The sequence below is a fragment of the Musa acuminata genome, chromosome BXJ3-1, assembly GCF_036884655.1.
Source record: "Musa acuminata AAA Group cultivar baxijiao chromosome BXJ3-1, Cavendish_Baxijiao_AAA, whole genome shotgun sequence".
NCBI classification, from domain to species: domain Eukaryota; kingdom Viridiplantae; phylum Streptophyta; class Magnoliopsida; order Zingiberales; family Musaceae; genus Musa; species Musa acuminata.
Window position 1 is genome coordinate 32,019,923 of NC_088349.1, and position 10,084 is coordinate 32,030,006.

Below are 10,084 nucleotides of genomic sequence, written 5' to 3' on the forward strand. Positions count from 1 at the left end.
AAATCAGAATGTAAGCGCACATTGAAATATGATGTTCGTACGATAAAATCGATTTCCGTCTTAACGCCGATTCGGAAAATACTTAACCATGAAATACGTTCACAAATGAGCAGAAGGCAGTAAGCTATTGAGGAGGTTTGCAGAAAAGATAAGATGCTCCAAGTAAATGCAAACCGAGATTTAGAGTGGTTCGGTCAATCTTGACCTATATCCACTTTTGGCTTCCTCCACCAACGAGGTCACCGTCGTCCATTAGAGGCCTTCCTTTAATAGGCGAAGGCCAACCACCCTTTTATAGTTTCACTCCTTTTTACGGGCTTAGGAGACAACCCTTATAAACTTTTCTCTCCTCTCTTGAAAGATCAAAACTTGGAAAAAGAGGGAGGAGAACTTCTAGCCTTTACAACACTTTTGAGCTCTAAAAATCACAAAGTAAGATTGGATTTTCAATGCCCTTTCATGCAGGAAAGGGTGGGTTATATATAGGACCCAAACTTGTTTGAATTTGGAGCTCAAAAATGTATTTTCTTGGATTTTCGGGGTCCTAGTGGTATCACCTCTTGACTAGGGTGGTACAACCGCTTGGCAGCTCGTAGACTGAGCCTCTAGGCGGTGCCACTGCTTGATAGGGGCGGTTGCACTGCCCAGTCTTGCTCGGAGACTGAGCCCTGGCGGTGCCACCGCCTGGCAGATCTCGGAGACCGAGCTCAAGCGGTTCCACCGCCTATCAAGGGCGGTTGCACCGCCCAGTCTCGCTCGGAGACTGAGCCCAGGCGGTGCCACTGCCTGCCTGGGGTGGTTGCACCACCCAGCTTTCCTAGGAGACCCTCTCTTGGGCGGTGCCACCGCCTAGCAGGAATTCTGGTCCGAATGGGTTGATCCATTTGGCCCAATTTGGGTCTGTCAAGGGCCCAATTATCCTCAGATTAAGTTAATGGGATCACCTCCTATTCATAACTTAATCTACATGCTAACTACGACATTTCTTAAGACATTTACTACAACTTACTCCGGTGAGTCAATCGCTTCTTCCAGCGAGCTTCCGGCGAACATCCGACGAACCTTCGGCGATGCTCCAACGAACTTCCGACAAACTCTTGGACTTGTGACGATTCACTTGGTGAGTTCCAACGAGCTTCTTTTGGCAAGATCCTGGACTTCTCGGATTTGTTCCCGTAGAACCTCCAACGACCGTCCGGACTTCCGTCGAACTCTCGAACTCCCAATGTGATCATAGTCTTGACTCCGGCGCAACTCCTGCTACATGTCTTACTTTCATCATAGTTAATCCTGCACACTTATCTCAGCATATGGATTAGATAACAAATGACAATTGACTTTATCATCAAAATCTGAGATTCAACACTATCTATATGCCATACTTGAGATAAGTCATTCTTGAATTTAAAGCCTTTGAATTCAAGAGACATATTGATAAGTTAGGATCGTTTAACCTTATCAATACTCCCATCATGAGTCCTATCATGATATATTTATCTAAAAATGATGTCAAGGCTTGACATCCATTTTCAGATTTTACATTTTAAATGTGAAAGATAGCAATCATAGCAATTCATCATATGGTAAGATATCAACATGTAAAACTACGATGTAAGTTCTTGATATCTTAACATAATATAAACATTTCAAGTGTTTAGCAATCATAGAATTTCATCACATGACAAGATATCAATTTGTAGAATTATGATGTAAGCTCTAGATATCTTAACATAGTGCAAATATGGAATAGTGCAAACATGGCAATCATAGCAATTCTATCACTATCATATATTTCGATGCAAGCTTTTGATATCTTAACATAATTCAAATTCAAATATGGCACTCAGAGCATCAATTCATATAACAAATTCAAATATGACACTCATAGCATCAATTCATATATTTCTCATTCAAATATGACACTCATAGTATCAATTCATATATTTCTCCCCCTTTGTTATCAACAAAAAGGAGAATAATATAAGCAAATTTTAACTAGGTTTATGTCATTTTTTAATAATGAGTGATAGGATACCAATTATACAAACATCTCAAGGAAAACATGACATATAGATGACTTTCATTACTTCTTCCTCTTTATTTGTTATTATCTTTTTGCATGAAGGAGGAAAGTCATTTGTGAGCTTACTCGAATAAAGTTAAAATTGATAAGATATTAAAGCAAGCTTTATTTTTATAAAAATCAAGATATTTGTGTGAATCAAATCCTTACACGTAAAACTATTTCTCAAAAGATATAAGAAGAAATTGTCAAATCCATTTCTCGAAAGATATTTTTTACATGATAAGTCTATGAGAGATGTATTTGCTAGTTGATTCTATATGTCAAAAATCAATGATGTGAATCAAAACTCGATATGACATATGTTTATTAAGAAGAGAATAATGTATCGAGAAAATCTGATTATTAGGATCAAGAAGATCCGAAAATGAAATTTAACACTTTCATGCATTCGGACATGGTTTTGCTATAGATTTTTAAACATAATCATAAAGATAAAACATTCTTATCATCATGAAAATTTTTGTATCCAAAACACATAATTTTCAACATGTTATTAAGACATGTAATCGTATAAAATTATCATGGCAATTAAGTGATTTGATCATTAAATCAAGAAAGTCCAAAAAATAATCTAAACAAGTTCATGTATTCAGACACATTAACATTCCTAATTCTCTTCTAATGAAATCAAATTGTTCTTCACTTAGAGATTTGTAAAAATATCAACTAGTTGATGCTTAGTATCAATGAACTCTATGATTACATCATGATTAGTGACATGATCTCGTATAAAGTGATGTCTAATATCAATATGTTTTGTTCTTGAGTGTTGAATGAGATTTTTTGTTAAACATATTGTTCTTGAGTATTATCACATTTAATGGGAATGTTTTTAAGATGGACTTTATAATCTTCTAAGGTGTTTTTCATCCACACAACTTGTGCACAGTATGCATTAGCTGCAATATACTAAGCTTCGGTTGTTGATAGTGCAACCGAGTTTTGTTTCTTAGATGACCACGAAACAAGGGAATGTCCCAAAAATTGACATGTTTCTGATGTGCCTTTTCTATCTAGTCTACACCCAGCAAAATCGGCATCAGCATAAGCAATTAACTCAAAATTCTCGGATTTTGATACCATAATCCTAAATTTATGGTACCTTTAAGATATCTAAGTATTCTTTTAACTGCTTTGAGATGAGATATCTTAGGGTTCGATTGAAACTTAGCATAAAATTTTCAACTTATAAAGTAAGCATGTTATAGAAGCATTCAATCTCAACGTGAAACTTAAGTGATCAAGAAAAATTTGAAAACAAGTAGTGTAAAGAGATTCAAGGAAAATCCGAAAATGATGTACAATCTATATTAATATTCCTAACTCTGCATATGCTCACCAAATAATACATTAAGTAAAATATATCAAGGATTAGTAGTTATCAAGGCAAGGGGCATTGTGATCAAGGTGAGTAGCATAAAGAGTTTACAATAAAATAACTGTTATAACAAGACAAGAAGAAATTGTGATCACATTTACATACACAAGCTCATTCAGGAGGTAAAAAATTAAAATACCTAAATAAGGAGTCAAATTGTCGATGAATTTGCTGTAGCTCAGATAGGATTTGATCTTGGCGATGTTCAAGTTGATCTTGTCTTTGTTCAAAGCGATTCATTCGAATCCCTATGTCTTTGATAGATGATGCAGGAACTTGCTCAAATGGATGTGTTTCCTCAAAAGGACTAGTCAGAGGAGATTGAGTACCCCTAAAGATTGGTGTTTTTGGTTCTGGTTCAGGTTGAGGGGGATCGGTTCTTCTAAGCATTCTAACCCACATTCCATTTCTAAATAAACATCTCATTCGACGAAGTAGATTTTTATTTATGATGCTAAATCTATCTACCTTTATAATCTCTTCGTCGGGTGATATTGCAATATCGTATGCATTAAGTATTCTAGTGATTATGCCATCATATGGAAGCATCATGTCTTTCTTAGATATTTCTATCATATTTTGTTGAATAAGGTAACCAAAACAGTTGTTAAATCCTTTTATGATTCAGTACATGGTTCCTAGTTTCATTTGACTTACTTCATCATGATGGTATTGTTTAGGGAGAATGATACTAATTAGAATGTGATGAATCACTTTGGTGTTTAATGGTAATAGATGTTCACAGCTTTTAGGATAAACCATTAAGTTGGGATTACCGAAAATTGTTCCTAAGGCATTAACATACATGGTCCCAACTGTTTCATTATCCCATTGTCCTCTAAAATAACAACCTCTCTCTTTTACAGGGATGCCTATTATGTCACAAAGGGATCTATCCATGATAGATATATGATGTCCTAGAAGATAGGTAGCACCCTTTCTTCTTCATCTATATGTAGATTGTTATAAAACAACCTAACAAGTCTAGGGTAGATGGGTTCACTTATTTGTAGGATTCGGAGAAGAACTAGATTTGCAAACCATTGAATTGACTCTAAATCACTTAGTTCATCAAAGTCAACGTACTTTCCCTTATGAACATTTTTAAATTCTATGGAAGCAAATTTTTGGGCATGTAGATTTGAATTAAAAAGTGTGGAATCAAAGTTTTCTTCTAATCTCCTCTTTCCTTTGTCCCTAGAGGATCTTCTAGAGCCCATAATTACTGCTATTTAGGAAGATAATGAGCAAGAGTAGATGATTTAAAACAGAAATCAAGAGCCTCTTAGAGAATACCTTAGTTGAGATCTTCTAGAGGATGAATGATTGATTCTTGATCTTGTACGAAATAGGCAATTTTTGGGTAGCTAAAGGGGAGGAATGGAGGTGGAGAAGATTTTAAAGCTGCTAGGAGGAGAAGAGAGTAAGTTGGGGTCAGTTCTACCATCGGCCCTAGCTCAGTTTAAAAGGGGCAGATTACGGGCGGTGGCACCGCTGGTTGGGCGGTGCAACCTCTTGCCACCCGTGACAGCCAGCAGTGCTACCGCCAGTTGGGTGGTGCCACCGCCTACAAGTGGTGAGCACTATTTTGTGGGCTGATGTGGATGCTTTCAATTTGCAGAAAATTTTTATTTGAGGAGCAATCAATCTTAATTATGTAATTACGTAAAGGTTTCCATCACAAGATGAGAGATTTCGTACGTTCATGATAGATCTTGTGAAGTGCATACTCTACTTCAATTATCGTATACAATATTTGACATGTTCATGACTTATTATACAAGTTTGTAAGCTTTGCTAGTTCATGACAAACTTGGCTTGCAAGACGTAAGTTGGATCCGAAAATAAAATAAAGAAGGTATGAATGTGATGAATTCGAAAATCCAGAGGATGTGTGAAGGGAGAATTATGAGCTCGAAAATCTGAGGGATCAAACATGATTGTATCAATATCACTCAGTAATCGGTAGTATTAATTCTACTAATTCTATTTTTATCATTTAGGCTAGAGAGCATCACGAGACTTTTTGGATCTCGGGTCATGAATGTTGAGAACCCAAAAAGCAAGTTATTATCTCTTGCTCCTAGCTTGTGATGGTATATGTTTCTACAAGAAAGGATGATAAGTTTGTTCGGACTAACATTCTTGAATGGACAATGATAAGTTCTATGTCCATATTTGCAACAAAAGTTGCATTTGCTTTGGTGCCGAATATGTAAGATAGGGCTTTTAATGAAGGTGGTTGAATTTTGGTGAGGACTTCTCACAAATCTGATTCCACTTCTTTTAGGAATATGACCCTTATTTGTAAGAATCATATTCAAAGACTTGCTACCAACCTCGAATTTCTTCAAGGTGTCCTTAAGTAGCAAGTTCTCCTTTTGGAGAGTTTCTAGATCATGGTATTGCTAGTCATAAGTGCCCAGCAAGCCAATCACGTGAGTGATGGCACGTGTGACTTGATACAGAATCTTTTTGCTTATTATATTTTGGCATATATCACTTTATAACTATTGCATAAATGCATATATATTGTGATGTCCTTGGATTTGTGCAATGGGAATCGGATCGTGATGAGATCACGATAATGAGATCGATTCACCTTTAAACACATATCCTAAATAATCCCGGTCATAGGTTACTCGAGAGGGACATCGTGATAACCGGATAGACTGGTGTGCTGTATACCCGTCCATATGATGGATGCAGCTGGTCTCATAGCTGCTCGTGTAGGGACACTAGGGATACAATACAGGTGCTCATTGGAGAATGAGTTCACTGATTGATCCGCTTACGGAATGCTGGATGGTTGATGATGCCTTATTGTCAGACAACGATTCCGTAGTCCTAGTGGTGTATCTGGTTCTTAGACTTGAGACACCAAGGATGTCCTGTATGAGTGCTCCACTCTTTGATACCAGACTTATAGGTTTGGCTGTTCCCAGATCTAGTACAGCTGGTCATTGGGAGTGGTAGTCGACCTTACGAGGGCTATTGAGTGTCGATAGAGGATCATCCACTCTCGGTATCATGAGAGGAATATCCCATGTGTTCTTGCTCAGACAAATCCCTGGCCAGGGTCATTCGGGTTGAGAGAGAAAGAGTTCTCCGGGAGAATCCGATTAGAGCGAGACTCGAGTAGAAACCGTATGGGTCTGACAGCACCATGCTCGATATACGGTCTCTGGGATATTAGATGGATGAGGGACTATAGGTACATGGTAACTGAGGACAGACAGGTCCAATGGATTGGATTCCCCTGTATCGTCTGGGGACTACGGCGTAGTGGCCTAGTACTTCCGTAGTCGATGAGTCGAGTGAATTATTACAGAGATAATAATTCACTTAGTTAGAAAGGGTTCTGACAGGTATGACTCACGGCCTAGAGGGTCACACACATATGGTAGGCATTGCGATGAGTAGAGGTTCGGATATGAGATATCCGACGGAGCCCTTGTCTTATTGGATGCAGATCCAATACCCACTAGGGAAAGGACCCATTAGGGTTTTGACACGGGATCTCTATAAATAGGAGGGATTCACAGCCTCATAGGCTAGAGTCTTTGCTTGCCCTTCCTATTCTCCTCTCCCTCTCCACCTCAGAGTAGGCCTGGAGTTTTGAGGAGCGTCGTCGTAACCCTGCTGTGTGGATCACCGCTAGAGAGGAGGACGCTTGACCTCCTTCACCCTCTCCTAAGGATCTGCAAGGAAACAGGGATATACGATCTCCCTAGGTAACACAATCTCTATACGCAGTTTTGTATTTTGCGGATTTTTGCGCACCAATCTTCGCACGACGACGAACATCTTTTTGGGAATCGGGGATTTTGTTTTCTTGTTCTTCCGCTGCGCATATGATGTCGCCCCCTATGATTTCCCAACAGTGGTATCAGAGCCAGGTTGTTCGTGCGAATGATTGGTTTTGAACTGCGTGTATTGTGTTTAGGAAGAATTTTGACGTCAAAATCGTTGACGCAAAAGCAAGGAAGGGCAACAACAGTTGCTGCCCTCGATCTGCATGCCTGCAGCCACCTGCAGCGGCAGCCGCAGCCGCAGCCAGGCAGCACAGCGCCGGCGCATGCGCAAGCGCTGTGCCTGCAGCAGCCGGCCGGCGGCCTGCTTGCAGCAGGCTTGCTGCCGGCGGGGCTGGCAACCCACGGGCAGAGGCGCCGCAGGGCAGCGGCGCCTACCGCCGAAAGGAAGCGGCGCCTGCCGCCGCAGGGCAGCGACGCGCGACGCCTGCCGCCGCAGGGCAGCGACGCGCGACGCCTGCCGCCGCTGCTCCCGCGGGCGAAACCCCCCCCCACAGGGGCGGCCGCCCGGCGGGACAGCACCGCCTGCGGAGGCAGCGGCGCCCGAAGAGGGCGCCCACCCGCAGCGGCATCGCCGCCAGCGGGCGTGCCGCCTGCAGGCGAGGGCAGCGCCCTCGCCCCGCCGCACAGGCCGCCGCCAGCAGGGTGGCGGCGGCGGCAGCGGCAGCAGAAAGAGGGAAGTAGGGTTTTCTGGGAAAAAGACAATTTTACCCCTCGGAATTTGAGAAATTCCAGTTTCTGTCTTTTGTCCAAATTACGAAAATACCCTTAGGAATTGAGAAATTCCCTATATATCCCTGATTTCAGAAAATATTAATTAATTAAAAGGTTTAGTTGATTATTATTTTTATTATTATCTAGTAGTCCTACATGATGATGATTATTTATACATGTGATGTATGATGAGTGGACGGATGATCATGGACCGTGTGATGTGTGTACTTGTGATTATTATTATTGAGGTCTGCGAACCTCCATTATATTTCTCGTTTATTGTCGGGCCTGCGTGCCTATGATTAAGTTGTAATCACATGAGGAGGCGCAGCGGGAGCGTGGAAGCCATAGCGGGACCCACGAGACGGACGATCGTGATGCATGAAGATGCATCAAGATGTCGACGGAACTAACGAGGACGAGATGGACGATCACAAGGCATGGAGATGCACCGTTGCACACATAGATCTTGATGTGAGTGATTAGGCCTACTGGCTCGGGCCTAATCATATTAGGTTGTGGTCCATGATCATCTGGTGTGATTGCTTATACACATACTAGATATGTATATATATTTGCATGCGATGTAGATATATATTAAATATGTATATGTGTGACATGTCATATTAGGAGACCAAATCATAGAAACATCTCTCGATAATATTAAGTCGGTAAACGTGAGGCAATTAGATTGACCCACGTGGCCTTCCATCGTTATGAGTAGGAACCGAATCCCGGTGTAGGTTGAGTTGGTCGAGTCCCTCGAGACTCACCTATATCGCGATTCACTATCTTGCTTACGACATAGAGATGTCACCGGTGACCTGAGGGCATGATATGCTTGGTCGAGTCCCTCGAGGGTATATCATCAAATCAGACTCATCTTGTAACGAAGGTGTTGACTTAACCGAGCATCATGGTTGGTCGAGTCCCTCGAGGCCATGGTGATTCGGAGGCCGAACAGGACGGGAATCACAAGGAGTTGTGATCGGTAAGAGTTGTCTACCTTTTAGGCTTAGTGTGATTGGTCGAGTCCCTCGAGGTTACACTAAGACGCTGATTGGATCCTGATCCCCACTAGAAGTCTGCCGGAGACTTCCGTTTCACGTGCTGAGGGTGTCGCGTGACTCGTTAGTAAAATAGTGGGAGCATATTAAGATAGAAGTCCATATCTTGATAGTTTATTTCTTGCAAAATCTGCATGTTATTCATTTTTGCTACATCTTTATTTTCAGAAAATGTCGCTTTCAAATCCCTTACGTGGCATACTTGATGTCAACCGCCTCACTGGTCCAAATTATACGGATTGGCTCCGTAACTTGAGAATTGTTCTCACAGCGGAGAAAATCGTGTACGTCCTTGATACAGTGATGCCTACGCCCGAAGAAGGGGCAAGCGAGGATGAGATCGCCCGCTACGTGAAGTACATTGATGACTCCACTCTTGCTCAGTGCTATATGTTGGGCTCTATGACTCCAGAGTTACAGAGACAACATGAAAAGATGGATGCCAGATCCATTCTCCTACATGTCCGTAAATTGTTTGAGGAACAGGGAAGGACTCAACGATATGAGATATCCAAGAGCCTTTTCCGCGCTAGGATGACTGAGGGGACACCGGTTCAGAACCATGTCCTAAAGATGATTGAGTGGATAGAGAAACTCACAGGTCTAGGAATGGTCCTAGAGGATAACTTGTGTGTGGACATTGTGCTTCAGTCCCTACCAGATTCCTTTTCACAGTTCATAATGAACTTTAATATGAACAAGCTTGAGGTGACTCTCCCAGAGCTCCTCAATATGTTGAGGGAGGCAGAGAGTACTATTAAGAAAGAGAAGCCAGTTCTCTACACTGGTGAGACCAGAAAGAAAAGGAAAGCAGAAAGGTCCCTTAAGAAGGGAAAGGGCAAGGGCAAACAAGGTAAAGCAAAGGTTGCTAAGAAAGACCCAACAAAGGACAAAGGCCAGTGCTTCCACTGTGGTAAAGATGGGCACTGGAAGAGAAACTGCAAAGAGTACTTTGCAGAAAGGGCGAAACAAAAGCTTGATGAAGCTTCAGGTACATTCATGATCAGTCTCCATTTGTCAGACTCTT